Source organism: Argiope bruennichi, chromosome 7 (genome assembly GCF_947563725.1).
Source record: "Argiope bruennichi chromosome 7, qqArgBrue1.1, whole genome shotgun sequence".
NCBI lineage: Eukaryota > Metazoa > Arthropoda > Arachnida > Araneae > Araneidae > Argiope > Argiope bruennichi.
Genome location: NC_079157.1, coordinates 35,369,664 through 35,383,817, shown reverse-complemented (window position 1 = coordinate 35,383,817; position 14,154 = coordinate 35,369,664). Strand labels below are relative to the sequence as shown.

Below are 14,154 nucleotides of genomic sequence, written 5' to 3'. Positions count from 1 at the left end.
GCAAAATGAATTAATTAGGTCTATACTCTTTACAGAAGTTGGAGAATAACAATGCAATTTGAATGAAAAATAATACATTATAAAGGTAATTTAAATATCTTTTCCACTACTTAACCAAATAAATATTATTTAATTCATTCAACCAAAATGAATTTCGAAGACATATCTTATGGTATAATGTTACCTACTGAAACAAAATCAATTTCCATAATACTTGTACATACAACAGAATGTCTTTTAGCGATAGTATTAACATTCTATTTAATCAATATTAAAGCAGCGATTTCACTTCAAGTTCTTAATAAATATTCTTATCGTTGAGTTGAAGTAATTTCCAAATCTTTTCTCAATATTGTTCTAAGAGAACGAACGTGATTAATAACAGCAATGGAGCACAAGTTAAAAGAGACATTGTAAGCATAAGAGCGCTATCTAGTTTGAAAATTTACGTGTTAGAGATACAATACGATTTCGATAATAGTTAGCAGCGTTAAATTATTCAAGCTAGAAATTAACGTGATAACTATCATTATATCCATTCGTTCATTTCATAGAAACAGGAACTTAGAATTTAAAATTCCAAATAAATCGTTTGCTATCAAGAAGGAATCATTTAATTTAAATAAGTATTGTTGTGTTGCCACATTATTTCGAATTTGTTTCGAAACTCATCAATTAATTGTTAATGTGAATCACACTTAACCATATATTGAAAGAAGTTTTATTGGCGGATGTGGAAGTTTTCCGATGTGAAATTTATCCGACTGTAAACAAAAACAGTTAAGTTTCGAAGTGAAAGGAGGAATATATTCGTATTGAATTGTTATTTAACACTGAAATTACTTCATAAAGAAAACAGTTCTAATATAGTAAACTGTAGAATTCAGCAATTAATTCATTTGTTGTGTAATTCAAAAATTACAATTAAGAGGACAGTGGAATTTGAAATAAGCAAAAATCGACATAAACATGAAATTTTATTTTTATCGTTTACCCACTGAAATATGTTTATATTCAACTAAAATAATATTATAAGATGCATTGTTCAATAAAATGATTATTTCAAGAGCCAAAATTTAAAAAAAAAACCATGTTTTAATTACTTTCCTCAAAATGATATTGTAATTAGATTTAATATCTTTGAAACGTTCTGTCTTAATTTTTGAAGAAATTAAATAAAATTAATAATTAAGAGTTCTATTAAACATTAAAAGAAAATAAGGTATGCGCTTTATATTTCGAGGTTTTTAGATAGTAAAAAGCAAAAAAATTAGGAAAATTCAGTAAGTTTGGATAAAAATATTTGTAAAAAATTAGCATTTAATTGGAATTACAAAATTATCACAGTTTTACACTAAATAAATTTACATTGAATAATATGGAAAAAATAGAAAAAAAAAATTAAATTGTTTAGAATATTTTGAAATTACAAAATAAATATTCAACTTTTATTTTTTTTAAAAATAATATTTCGTTTCAATTTTTTTAAAAATAAATTTGACTTATTTATATTTTGATACATATACTTAAAAGATAATTCATCACTTTAAGTGAAACATTCGCAAAAATGCTTAATAGAAGCCACTGACCCCTTAAATTATTATTCATACCATCGTAGTGAACAATATTATTTGAAGAATTACATATTTGCAAACATATTCTTCACAGAGAGAGAAAAAGAGAGAGAGAGTAGAAAAATCGTGAATTATCTAAAATTCAAGAAAAAAAAATGGATAATTTGCTCATACATTAGTATAGGACGTGACCATTTAAAAAAAATGGCTTGAAGAATAGAAAACAAAGCAGATTTTCGTTATGATGCTTACAATTAGTGCTTAGTCCACTTCAGAACTTAGCTGCAAGCTTAATAATTTGATAAAAATCTTGTATAAAAATAATATCTCTTAATAATTTAATTATTTCAAAACAAAACTAACGACAAGACAATTCAGCGTGGAAAAAATATATAAATATTACCAACAACTATCTAAATACTAATTAAGAAACTGAATACTAACTAAATTAAGAAACTAACACAAATTAAATACTAATTAAATTAAGAAACTTTTTTGCTATTATAGCACTTTTCTTTCTACATTTCGTATACGAGTAAGTAAAAGTAAAAGCAAAAAAGGATATTATATGTAAAATTTTAAGATGTACTGGTGTAAAAATGATTTTCAGAAAGAAGGTATTTAAGTGTTTTCAAAATGAAAGTTTTATGTAAAATAAATAAGTTAAAATTGAAAGATGATTTTATATTTTACAACACAATATCGTTTTTTATATTTAATTCCATTTTATACTTGTTTTCTTCTATAAATACAGAAAAAAATCTCTTACAATTTTTTTTAACAATTAAATTACATATACATGGAAGAAAAGTTTTTGATTACTGAAATTGTCTTTTTTTTTTATCTACACCAATATTTTTAAATTAATAAATACTTAAGAGTTAGTGCAGAAAATAATAATCATCACATTACAAAATTTTCTGAATTGTGATTTTAATTTTTCTGATTCTGTTTTAAACTAGATTGTTAGTGCAAGTATAAATGATTTTTTTATATTTTTTAACATAATATATATATATATATATATATATATATATATATATATATATATACTTGAACGGAAAGTTTATTTTGACTATTGAAACTTTTGAAGAAAACTGTTGATTATTAAAATTATCTTTTTCTATGAGCACCATTATTTTTAATTTTATAAACCATTAAGAGATAATCTAGAAAATAACAATCATCGCATTATACGATCTCCTGAATTCTGATTTTAATTTTCGGATTCTTTTGAAACTAAATTGTTAGTGTAAATATAAATGATTATTTCATATTTTTCAACATATTTCACATACTCGAAAGAAAAGTTTTGATTATTTAAATGATATTTTTCTATGTGCACCCTTCTTTTTAATTTTATAAACCATTAAGATATATTTCAGAAAATAATAATCATCTCATTACATGATTTCCTAAATACTGAATTTAATTTTTCTGATCCTATTTTAAACTAGATTGAATATAAAACTAGTGTGAATATAAAAGATTCTTTCATATTTGTCAACATATTTTATATATTCAAAAGGAAAGCTCTGATTATTGAAATTATTTTTTTTGTACACCTTCTTTTTAGTTCGATAAACCATTAAGATGTAGTGCAGAAAATAATAACCATCACATTATACAATCTTCCGGAATACTGATTTTATTTTTTCTGATTTTTTTTAAAACTAGAGTGTTAAGGAAAATATAAAAGAATCTTTTATATTTTTCAACATAATATATATACTTAATTTTCGATTATTGAAATTATATTTTTTCTATGTGCTTCAATATTTTTAATTTTATAAACAATTAAGAGATAATGTAGAATATAATAATCATCACATTACACGATTTTATAAATACCGATATTATTTTTTCTTATTTTTATTTGCAATTAGATTGTTAGTGCAAGAATAAAATGTTCTTACAAATTTTTCAGCATAATACACATACATGATATGAACGTTTTCGAATTCGGAATTTATCATTTTCTACATGAAACATTATTTTTAATTTAATAAGCCATTAAGAGATTATTCAGAATATAAATGTGATCCCATAACTCAGTTTCCTGAAAACTGAAGTATAAAATGACGCATATTTATGACATAATAATTATGAATGTAAAATTCATGAGGATAAGAAAATCTGTGAAATGTTATTCGCAATTTTAGGGGGGAAAATTTTAATAAGTCCCAGACTATTGTAGAAGAGATATTAGTTACCAATTCTCAAAGAATTTTTCATATATTCACCACACTTTGTTCTAGATAAAACTACAGATTTAATTAAAAGGTCAAACATTTTATTTTTTTGCATTTGTGATTCAAGCAAGATCTGAAGGCTGTCCTATTTTGAATGCCAGTCAGAGCATCTCCTAGCAACGATGGCCAAAACATCCCTGGGGGAAAAAGAGAATTATTTTCCGGAAGATCTGCTTAGCGTTTGACCATGCTTGATTTCTTTGCCTGTACAATATTAATATGTTCCTTTAAAGGATGTAAAATTTAAGTATTTATTTCCTACCCAATATGTTATTATTGGTGAAAAATGAAAGATTCTTTTTAAGAAAATTTTCACAATTAGTGCCAATTGTTTAAAAATAGTTATATATATATATATATATATATATATATATATATATATATATATATATATATATATATATATATATATATATATATATATATATATATATATATATATATATATATGTATGTATGTATGTATGTATGTGTGTGTGCGTGGGGAAGGTAAGAGTAAAAACAATGTCACCAAATTCATGATTAAAGCTGCATATATTCTACAGCTATGAAAAGAAAACATCTGGTAGCAAATTTAAAAAAAGATGGACTTGTGGAAAATATTAGAAATAATTTTTTAAGAAATGCAAAATTTGGTTTAATTATTTAAAATAATTTTTTTTTATATTCTCTTCACGACTGCTCATGTACCCATAATAATACAAACAAAATATTCCTTTTTATTTCAAACAAATTTGCGCAATCGCATTTTGTTATTTATTATCATTCGTTATTTATTGCAGTTATTTACTATAAATAATACATCAAAAAATATTCCTCTGCATTTCGAACAAATTTGCAAAATGCTTTTCGTTATTTACTGTCACTAGTTATTTGTTATTTTCTATTTTTGAAGATATATATATATATATATATATATATATATATATATATATATATATATATATATATATATATATATATATATATATATATATATATATATATATATATATATATATTTCTTTGTATTTCGAACGAGCTCGTCCAATTGCCTTTCATTATTTACTATCAATAAATGACAACTGTCATTTTTATCAATATGAACTGGTCATTAAAATACATAATTATTTCTTTAGATGAGCGTATAAAATCTACTAATATCTCTTAAATGAAATATTTAGAGAATCAGAAAATAAAATATGATACATTTCAAGATTTTTATGCGAGAAATATTTGATTTAGGAATTGATTTAAAAACAACGCAAAAGGCCTTAACATTAAATAGTTTAATATAATTACATTTTGATTTAATCATGGACACGTGAGATCGAAAATAATAAATAGCATTCTTAATAAAATCTATTCAAAGTGAAATAAAACGAAAAGATTTTTAATAGAATAAGTATTTAGAGAATGAATATGGAAAGAGAAAATTTAAATTAAAAAAAAATGGAAAAATAAAAATAAAGAAACTTTTCAGAGAGCTTACCTTAAAAGACGTTTTCGGACATGTGATAAATTTTCAGACCTTGTTACGCTCTGTAATTAATTGTTTCTACCCTTCTAGCTGAAGAATTCTGTCAATAATTTATTTCTTAAGATCTGTGTTACTTGCGCTGCGGTGCCAGCGTCTTAGATGGTTTCAGAGCTCCGCGAAATGTACCGCTGAAAATTCAAAAAAGGAATTAATTAGGCTTTGTAGGAGAAAGGAGAAATACACTTTTCATTCTTTTTTTTTTCAGATGAGCGAAAAAACTAAAGACTTTAAACAAGATTAATTTGAACAGTTTACAGGGATGGTATTTGATATTCCAGGTGAAATAATGATTCGGATTATTTATTAAAGAGTCATTAATTGTTCATGTAAATTGCTTGTGAATTATACATTAATCAATTATATATGAAATTAATAACAGGATTTTTTTAAATAGCAAATAGATAAATATATAGTGATTGGGAACAAATTTCATTTAATATTCAAAACTGTTTGTCAAGGCGAAAAAAAATTACAGAATTATTGTTATTTTATGTAAATTAAGAGCTAAGACTTTCTAAATGTCAAACTTCAACGTTCATGGCATATATGTTAAATTACTAATTATTTGAAGCAAGTGGTATGATATATAAAACTAGAGAAAAGGTGGTGAAATAAAAAGAATCTTACTAAAATTATTATTTTCTTATTAAAATGTAAAATTATGGTTATAATAAAATAGATGTTGGTTGTTTGGTTGATTTGGATGATAAATATATGTTGATTTACTAATTATTTCAAGCGAGAGGTAAGATATATAAGATTAGAGTAAAGGTGGAGAGATAAAGAAAAAAATTTTACAAAATATATGATGATAGTTATAATAATAAAATAGATATAGATTTCATAGATATTGGTTTTCTTGGTTGTTTTGGAGGGAAAATATATGTTGGTTTACTAATTATTTGAAGCGGGAAGTACGATATATAAGATTAGAGTAAAGGTGGAGAGATAAAGAACAAAATTTTACAAAACATAAGATGATAGTTATAATAATAAAATAGGTGTGGGTTTAATAGTTGTTGGTTTTTTTTTGGTTGTTTTGCATGAAAAATATATGTTGGTTGCTAGTTATTGGAAGCGAGAGGTAAGATTTATAAGATTAGAGTAAAAGTGGAAAGATAATGAACGAAATTTTACAAAATATAAGATGATAGTTATAATAATAAAATAGATGTGGGTTTAATAGATGTTGGTTTTTTTTTGTTGTTTTGCATGAAAAATATATGTTGCTTTACTAATTATTTGAAGCGAGAGGTAATATTTATAAGATTAGAGTAAAAGTGGAAAGATAATGAACGAAATTTTACAAAATATAAGATGATAGTTATAATAATAAAATAGATGTGGCTAATAGATGTTGGGTTTTTTTATTATTTTGGATGAAAAATATATGTTGGTTTGCTAATTATTTGTAGCGAGGGGTAAGATATATAAGATTAGAGTAGATGTGGAGAGATAAAGAATGAAATTTTACAAAATATAAGATTATAATTATAATAATAAAATAAATGTTGGTTTAATAAATGTTGATTGGTTGGTTAATTTGGATGATAATTTTTAGATTTGATTTGCAGAAATATAAAATAAAATTTTACAAAATATAATGAGCATCATAAAACTTGAGCATCAAAAAAAGGAAGGAATTGTAAGTATTTTTATTACTTTTTCTTCAGATTAATAATGGTCGAATATATAAAAATTAAGAATCTCTTATGTATTATCCTCAAAATAAAATAATTTTTAGGATAATGCATAAGAGATTTCACTTTATATATTGTAAAATTTGAGTTCTGCCCTCAGGAGAATAAGTTGATCTATTCATTAAAGCAGTTGCGTCCTAGCGAAATAAGGGATTTTATCCCATGCAATGCATCCCATAAATTTAAATGCATTTAATTGAAAACTGTCTTTGGAAATACTCTTTAATATTCTATGCGTTTCACATTTCATTTTAATTATTTTCTTTTTTTGAATATTGAGAGATCTTATTTCTCAAATTCAAATTCCATTCATAAGGAATCGAAATTCAGTTTAATTTATGATAAACTGATTATAAATTCTAAATATATTGGTTGCATTGTTACTGAAAATGTGTCTGGTAAACTTATGGTGAAAATTCCTCTAAGTACGATAACTTCTAAGTGTTGCTTTATTTTTCAAGAAAACAGGAAAAGTCAAGCAGCAAAACAACGCTACATACTAAGAAACATCATTTAGAGAAATCAACAACACACAATCAAGAAATGGTTATAAAGAGCCATAATAGCTAGAAGCCTTTAATGAGCATTCTTAAAAGAAAATACACGCAACTATTATATCTCATCTTTGCGTTTTCATTTTTGTAGTTCTCACTTAGGGCATCAATTGTTCGATAATAACTATATATCTCCTAATAGATATTTTGCCAAGATTCCAGCATATTCGAGAATGTTCATATTGTCGCCAAAGTAGCCAATGTCAGGCGTTTTTCACCCACATCCATTCGCATCCTTTAGAGCAATCTGTAAAACTCTCTTCCTTACTATGACTATAACTGCGCAAAGAAGTAATATTACGGTTTCGTAATAGCATTATAATTGAAAATACAAAATATACGAAATTTTAAAACTCTATCGATCTAGGAATGATTGAAAAAAAAAAAAAGAACGATCAATATATTCTAAGTTCATTAAACAAGTCGTGTTTAGGTAAAATAGTTAAAGAAAATCACTTTCTTCGGAAATTTGGATACATTTCCATTTAAATATATAACAAATAATTTTGACTTGTCTTTAACCATTATAGTAAACAAAAACACAGATTTAATAATGGTGAAATTTGAAATTTAAAAAAAAATATTTGGAATAACCTTGAAGAAAATTTTTACCATCTATAATAATAAAATTTTAATAGATAAATATTAAAAAAAAACAATTCTGAATTAGTAAATTATAGAGGCGATTCTATCATATTTTGAGTATGAAATATTAGTCTCAGAAATCAGAAACTTATCATTCCCAACGTTTTATTAGTTTTTTTTTTCACAGAATTAAGTATTTCTGTTCATTCATTACTATTTATTTCAAAAAATTTTCATGAAATTAATTTTATATTTCTCAAAAAGTGGAAGATACAAAATAATAGATGTTTTATGGAAACAGTTATTATTACGCATTAATAACAACTGTTATGCAACAGTTGTTATTATTGTAATTATGCAGGAGAATGTAAATATAGAACTTTTCGGTGTTTGGACTAAGCATTTCAGCATATTTCCTAGCCTAGGGGTAGCGCGTCTTCCCGGTGTCCTGGGTTCTAGTCCTGGTTCGGGCACGATTGTTTTCTTCTTTGTGTTCTCTCTGCGAGGTGTTTGAATAAGCCCCCCCCCCCTGTAAAAAGGGGTTGTGCGAAACTTGTGTGAATGTGCTATCTTGATTTATGCTAGAAGTCAGACTCCTGCCCTCGGGTGCTCAGGGGTCTTTACTTACAGAAGCTACTGTGCAAAAAATAGGCTTAAAGATAGTCACAAGACAAAAAAAATCGAGGTCCTAACTTTTATATTTACTATATGTGTGTACATGGCTTGTTATTTGCGGTAACGGATTTTTAATCTCTGAAACTATTTTTGAATGAATTCACTTTAAAATACAGAAAAATTACCTTTTTAGCAAAAACTGCTTACAATTTTAAATTTTAATACTAATATTACCTTAGAAAATACCTACATAATTAAATAATCATGATTATTAGATGTTATAATATATCCTTGTGAAAGGCAAAAGAAAAGGTAACGACATATCAATATATTTTTCTTATAATCTAATGCAATCATTGATATTTGACTGTATCAAACCGGATCATTTGAGATACTCAGATAATTCTTTAGAACAGCAAGATTTCAAAAATTTTAAACAGCAAAAAATACTTATAAAACCATCTTAAGATTATAACACAAAATATTTTATAGTTTCTATTAAATGCAGGTAGATCAAATCTACATAATGTAGTCTAATCTAATCAGGTGAAAACTGAAGTATTATTATTTTAGAAGAAATAACAAATTATATCTGTTCTCAAGAAACTTGAATACAGCTTTTATTTATATATATATATATATATATATATATATATATATATATATATATATATATATATATATATATATATATATATATATATATATATATATATATATATATATATATATATATATATATATATATGGAAATTAGGTTATTAAAAAGATTTAAAGGGGTTATAAAAAATAAAAATAGTTAAAGATAAATGTTTAAATTATTCTTTTTTGCATATTTTTTGTAAGAAACAGAATGAGGAATAATCAGACGATTCTTTGTCGTGCTTACCTCCTTTGAGATTAGAATTAAATATAAAATATAACAAAAACTCATTTTGCTCTGAAATTAGTCTTTTATCCCAGTAATCTTGTAATATTCTTTTGTAATAAATTCTAGTGCAAAACTGCATAAAATAATATGAGACCTAGTATTTTTAAGCGCTACTTTATAATTATTTTTCTAAAACAGAAACAAACAAAACTCTATCTAGAGGATTTTAGTTTTCATTCTTTAGTATTTTAATTCAACTATTCGGGATATGCTTTGTAATATTTCCATGGAATGAGACACATAAAACATTTTTAAGACTTTAGAAGATGCATTTCGGAACAAACATTTCGAAATTTAGTAAGGAGAATGAAAAACATTTCGAAATTTTCTAAAAAAACATTTGGAAATTTAGTAAGGAGAATATGTATTAAATATTTCATTTCTAAGTTAAAACTACATGGGAAATAAATAAAAATTAATTAAGATATATTTTTCGTTTTACTGCTTCTATTATGTTAGAAATATAATTCTAATAACATTCAAATATCTTCATTGTTGTGTCCTTAGATATAACCTTGATAAATAACGCATCAAATCTTAATCTTTTTACAAAAGGTGTTCAAATGAAAAGGTACGAAATGCCGCAACAACATAACCGTTAACATATTTGCCTATACTACTATGAGAAAACGTAGCGAGACATCTAGGGATGCGATTGGAGTCTTCGGCATAGATCAGAGCTTTTGCACGGGCGCCCGCATGCGCAGGAGAGACCAGAGGCTCTTATAAAGAATGTCATCCAATTGCGCGACTTGATGAATTCCTCAAGCCCAGAAGAACCATTATCTCGATGTGTACCGTGAGATACTCCGAAAATTACATAGGCCCATCAAGAACAAAACACCGGGACTACTCACGGAGGGTGTAGTTCTGCTCCATGATAACGCGCGTCCACACGTCTCCAGGGTTACACACGCAGAACTGGCAAAGTTCAAGTGAGAGCAGCTTGACTATCCACTCTATGGCCCAAACATGTCACCCTGCGATTTTTATGTGTTTGGCCCTTTGAAAAAACGCCTGAAAGGGAAGCGCTTCAACTCTGACTGCGGACTCAAGGACGCTGTGAAAGACTGGGTCTCATCACGTGCGCAGGAATTCTGGGAACAAGGAATCCTTCGGCTCGTTAATCAATGGGACAGGTGTGCTCAGGCGTATGGTTTATACTTTTAACAGAGTCTTTATTTATACCCACAGTGTCGATTCGTACCTTTTCATTTAAACACCTCTTGTAAATCCAAAACTCATAATTTATGTCCGATTTTTCATTCATTTAAATAACAGCAATAATTAATTAATTAAAGTACAAAATATCATATGCTATTTATATTTATCTATTAAAATTCATAATATGATTTTTTATATAGTTTCCGATTTTCCAAGAATTCTGTTTGTCCATTGTTTTAAATTTCTGAACATCAGTAAACGATATAGAGGCTCATCACTGACAAATAATAAATGGTTGAGGCTAATGCAAAGGTAAAGGTAAGTTAAGTAAATTACCACAAGGGCAAGGGTAAGTTAGCCTTTGTGATTTATCCACGTTACCATTATCTATATTGAATATTATGCTGCTCTTTTATTTGCTACCTAATCTTCAGCCAGATCAAATCCATATGTTTATTCAGCCAGATCAAATCCATATGTTTATTCAGCCAGATCAAATCCATATGTTTATTCAGCCAGATCAAATCCATATGTTTATTCAGCCATGTAAAGCTGATAACAAGCAAAAGGTGGAAAATAATTCTCTCATGGCCAATCTCATTCATATAACAAGCTCTTGTAGAGACACCTGATCGATCTGACACTTTGGCCAAATTGGATACACCTTTCTGGTCCTATTAAAAGTGAGGCTTTCCAGGCGATTATTTCCCAAATCTTCAATGAATTATAGACAAAGATTTCGTCGGTTCTGACAGAGGACTTTTGTCCCACCTATGTGATATTTTCATAGTCTTCTTGATAGAATGCAGCTAAAGGTAACGAACACCCTATATACTTTTTTTTTAATTCGGTATTTTATTCTTGCATATATTTAGATTAGTTCAGTTATATTAAAGTCTTATTTTAAAGCAACATTTTGGCGATTTTAGGACTGAGCTCATCATTTTGAACCGCTGTTAGATGACGAGGACGACACCTGAGCTGACACCACCCCCTTCAAACTTCCACACCACACCAGCTCTAGGATTTTTGGCCTTTACTGATTTAATGTGCATTATATCCGCTTACACGACGGTTCTGAGGATCAACCGGGTCTTGAATCTCAAACCCTCAGGCTTCGCAGCCGCGATCTTATCACCAGGCCACGATGACCCAGTTTGTGCAAATTTGGAGTTTTAATTTTAATACCTATTTTTGTTTTTAAAATAAAGTTTAATGTTCTGTTTTGTTAGCAAGCGTTGTGTCTTTTTATTGAATCGACAGCCGTAAAGTGGTCCTAATCAGTCCTAAATCAGTTCCTACATCATCTCAAATATAATAAAATCCTAAATCAGTTCAAATATTTAAATCCATATAACAAATTAATTTACTAATGCTTTTATAAAGAGGTTCTCGAGATTAATAATAATAAAATGAAAAATCTTTCCTGGCAATAAATGAATTAAAAAAAATAATATTAATTTTGTAATGAAGTTCACGAATAATTGAATTTTCACTCTTTCCATAACCGAATTTTTATTAAAAGTAATCCTGTTATATTTCAAATGTATGCTCTAATATTTATTTAAAAAGTTCTATTTTTTCAAGAAAAATATTAACTAAATTAATTATTAAAATGGAACATACATGGAAGCGTGAATATACCAATTATATATATATATATATATATATATATATATATATATATATATATATATATATATATACATTATAATTAAGGAGAAATTATCGATAATTTTTGAAATCCAGTAATCTATAGAATGTCTGATAATTTTTAATGAAAATACCAATTGACTAATATTTCGCAAATCCCCTAAGCATTCTTTACAATACTAGATGACAAATAGGTAAAATATGAGAAAAATGTAATTTAAAATAAAATTATTTCTTTTCTGAATTTAATTATTTAAATTTGTTTCCGTTAACAAGAAAGACATAAAATTTGTTGAAATAATTTCTGTTTTCTTTTATGTATTTTGTTTATTTTTATCGCACTTTTCTTGTTATTTTTTTCTAATAATATTCGCATTTTTTGTAGAGTACATCCTTTTAAATAATAACAAATAAAAACCTTCTCTTCATACGATGCTAGAGTAACATTGTCTACTACTATTTTTTTTACATACAATGCCTCAGGAAAACCTATAACATGTTTCACATACAATACCGTTTTTATATGAATGTTTCTTTTCATAGTTTGTTGGTGAAGTATTTGTCTCTGCGTATAATTTATATACAATGCCTCAGGAAAACCTATAACATATTTTGAATACAATGCCTTTTTTACATGAATGCTTCTTTTCATAATTTGTTGGAGAAGTATTTGTCTCTGCCTATATTTTATATACAATGCCTCAGGAAAACCTATAACAAATTTTGCTTAGAATGCCTTTTTTACATGAATGCTTCTTTTCATAATTTGTTGGAGAAGTATTTGTCTGTGCGTATATTTTATATACAATGCCTCAGGAAAACCTATAATATATTTTGCATACAATGCCTTTTTCACATGAATGCTTCTTTTCATATTTTACTGGAATAGCATTTATCTATATTTATGTTTATATTTTACATACAATGCCTCATAATACCATATATCATGTTTTACACAAAATGCCTCTTTTACATGAATTTTTTTTCATACTTTGCTGAGATAGCATTTGTCTTTCCTATATTTTACATACAATGCCCCAGGAGAACCTGTAACATATTTCACGTACAATGCCTTTTTTACATGAATGCTTCTTTTCATACTTCGCAGAAGTAGCATTTGTCTATGTTTATCTTTATATCTTACATACAATTCCTCAGGAAAACTTAAAACATATTTTACATACAATGCCTCAGAAAAAAACTAAAAACATATTTTGCATACAATGCCTCAGGGAAACCTATAACCTATTTTATATACAATTCCTCAGGGAAACCTATAACCTATTTTACATATAATGCCCCAGAAAAACTTATAACATATTTTACATAGAATGCCTCAGGGAAACCTATAATCTATTTTACATACAATGCCTCAGAAAAAAACTAAAAACATATTTTGCATACAATGCCTCAGGGAAACCTATAACCTATTTTATATACAATTCCTCAGGGAAACCTATAACCTATTTTACATATAATGCCCCAGAAAAACTTATAACATATTTTACATAGAATGCCTCAGGGAAACCTATAACCTATTTTACATATAATGCCTCAGAAAAACTTATAACATATTTTACATAGAATGCCTCAGGGAAACCTATAAT

At 26.5% G+C, this 14,154-nt stretch overlaps 1 protein-coding gene across 1 annotated transcript in view; it reads right to left on the bottom strand.

The window, feature by feature from the left end:
* Positions 1 to 14,154, bottom strand: part of LOC129975711 (glutamate-gated chloride channel-like) — a 525,971-nt gene that overhangs the window by 465,837 nt on the left and 45,980 nt on the right. Inside the window, exon 2 of the mRNA XM_056088870.1 lies at positions 5,298 to 5,473. The gene's annotated coding sequence lies outside the window, so the exon portion shown is untranslated. The remainder of the gene's footprint in view (positions 1 to 5,297; positions 5,474 to 14,154) is intronic.